Source organism: Desmodus rotundus, chromosome 1 (genome assembly GCF_022682495.2).
Source record: "Desmodus rotundus isolate HL8 chromosome 1, HLdesRot8A.1, whole genome shotgun sequence".
NCBI classification, from domain to species: domain Eukaryota; kingdom Metazoa; phylum Chordata; class Mammalia; order Chiroptera; family Phyllostomidae; genus Desmodus; species Desmodus rotundus.
In genome coordinates, this window is record NC_071387.1 from 24,572,820 (window position 1) to 24,575,638 (window position 2,819).

Here is a 2,819-nt window from a genome sequence, read left to right on the forward strand (position 1 = left end):
CTCGCACTGCTCTCCCTTGCCCCCCCCCCACCCGCTCCCACAGTCAATCCCCTCGCTGTTGTCCAAGTGCATGGGTCATTGCCACTTGTTCTTTGACTAGGCCCTTCTTTCCTCCCTTAACTGAGTGAAGCCAAACCACAAAAGTCTTATCTAGACTGGAGGACCTAAGAGAATGACTACTCAGACTTGGCTTAATTTGCTCCACAGGAGTGGACTGAGGAAGAAGCTGAACTGAGATGCATTCAGAGCAAAGGCCTCAGCTCATCCCGTGCTGTATTAGTTTCCTGTAGCTGCTATAACAAATGACCATACACTGGGTGCTTTAAAACAGTACATGTACTTTCTCTCGTGTTCTGGAGGCCAGGGCCTTCGGTCAGTATCGCTGAGCCCAGGCAGGGTGTCTGCAGGGCCGCACTCCTTACAGAGGCTCTAGGGGAGAATCCACTCCCCGCCTCTCGATGTGGTTGGTGGCTAACACCTTGGACAGCGGCCGCATCACTCCAGTTCCTCCCTCTATCTTCACATTTCCTTCTCCTCATGCGATCACATTTTTTAGGACCCACTCTAATATCTCCCAATCACTAAGCCCTTAATTTAATCACATCTGTGAAGACACAGTTTCCATATAAAATAACGTTTACAGGTTCCAGGGATTAGGGCTTGGTGTCTTTGGGGGACATTTTATGCAGAGCTCTGGTGCTCAGATGACCCACAAGAATTACCCTCTGTCAGAGACAAGTCAGTTAACATTTTTCATCCCTAAACTGAAACTTTAGATAAATTAGGCGGCCCTGCCAGTGAAGGCATACATTCGGGCCAAGGGGCCCTGTTCGAGAAAGGCAGTTTCCAGAGAAAAGACTCCGCTTTGAGCCTTTAGCAGGTAACACTACTGGCAGCTGGGGTTGAGGGTTTTGGCCCTAAAGGGGGGATCTGGGTGGTGCCTCACTCTATCCACTCAGCTTACCACCCTTTACAGCCTATAACTGTGCCAGGGCTGCTGATTTCTTACTGTGTCATGAAGTCTTCCTCCAGCAGGGTCATTGCTCGTGTGACCTCATCAGCAGCTGAGGCATGCCCACCCTTGGTGTTTCCAGTGCGAATTACTTGAGCTCTGTGCTTTGAAACTAGTTTAGTACGTCCTTTACCAAGGAGCTGCTCTGGCTGAGGAACCACAGATCTTCAGTCTCGCAGAGACAACAGCTGGGGTTATGAGCTTGTATTTGAGAACTTCCAGACAGTGTTCGTCATATGTCGCTTTGTCAAACAAGACCACATTATTGAGCTCATTCTGAACTTAGCCTTTGGCCCACTTCCTCTTTTTGGCCTTGACCCTATTTGTTTTCTGGGTCTTTGTTTTTCTTGGCTGACTTTCTAGCATCTTTCTTCTTGTCATCCTTGGGCAGCATAGTGAACCTTGGAGATGTCCTAATTTAAATATCATTATGTATGTAATCCTTCCTGGATCTTGCCTTTCTCCACTTTTTTCCTATGGGGAATCAGTCTGTCTCTTTGCTGTGTTTTCATGTTACTTATTCATACTTCTGGTACTTACCCTACTTTTGTAAAGATTAATATTCACAGGTCTGTCTTCCCTCAATAGGCTGTTAGCACCTTAAGGGTAGGGTAGCTGATTTGTCCTCAGTATGTGCCAGACAGTAGGTGCTCATGAATATTTAATAAATGAACTAATAAATATAACTTAAAAGCACCACTCTCCATCTGTTGATCAATTGGTGAAACAGACAGAACAGCCAACTATATGAAAAAAGCCATCAAGCATGTCCAACAAAAGTGATTGTGTATCAGGAGGCAGTAAACAGTATCTCAAGGGTCACAGCTGTTTCGCTCTGCCTTTCAGCCAAGAAATGCCATGATTTACTTTCTGCGCTTGCCAAGCATGAAGAAATAAAGTCATAAACAAAAAGTGAAGAAGTGAGGGATTACTGAGTTTGGGTGGACAGGTCAATCTGCTTGCCCACCTGTGGGCAACCAAGCATGATGGAAGAAGAATGTACTTTCCCCTTCTGTCGCTATCTCACCACCTTTGTCCTTTCACAAAAAGGAGGGGATCTTCAGTGAGCATTGTAGTCCCAACCCCAACACCACTAACAAGGTCAGTTTTATACACAGACGACACTGAGTGCCTCCAACAATGGAGGTGTATCAAGATGTGTGCCCCCAATACACCCCTTCTTGCTTCAGGTTGTTAAATTGTGAGCCTGCCCCATGTAATACCTATCTCAAAAGGAGGTCAAAAGGATTTAACAGTTTAAGAATTAGTGAATATAGAAATTCTTAGGATAGTACACATGGCACATACCTAATAAATATTTTCGTTCCCTTTATTTTCCTTTAACAGTTGAAGTTCAGTAACAAGTCACTTGTTCATAAGGAAGGCTGAGAAGAACAAGGCCAATGTGGCAGTTAACATATAGTCTACATATATTTTACATTTAGGTACATAGTACGGGTTCAAACAATATGAATCAATACTAAATGAAAAATAAGTCATCCTTCTTTCCGCAAATCTGGTAGCACAATTATTCTAAAAAATATGCTGATATCTCTTTTTCCCAATACATCAACTTTAAAAAGTAATTATAAACTTTGCCTATGAAAGATTAGGAATTTAATTTATTTATACTACTTCTTCCCTACTAATTTTATTTATATTATTTAATAGTTCTTCTATTGGTTTCAGTTTTATTTATAGCTCTAAGTAATATGTATTTCTATTTTTGTCATCCTATAGGTTACCCCTTGATCCCTATCATGTAAAAAACTAAATTATAATTTTGCACAATCTCACACCCACTGGT

The 2,819-nt window shown here is 42.7% G+C and overlaps 1 pseudogene; it reads right to left on the reverse strand.

Moving 5' to 3' along the window:
- Positions 1-1,005: 1,005 nt before the first annotated feature.
- LOC112304355 (small ribosomal subunit protein eS25-like) lies at positions 1,006-1,406 on the reverse strand (annotated as a pseudogene).
- Positions 1,407-2,819: the final 1,413 nt, after the last annotated feature.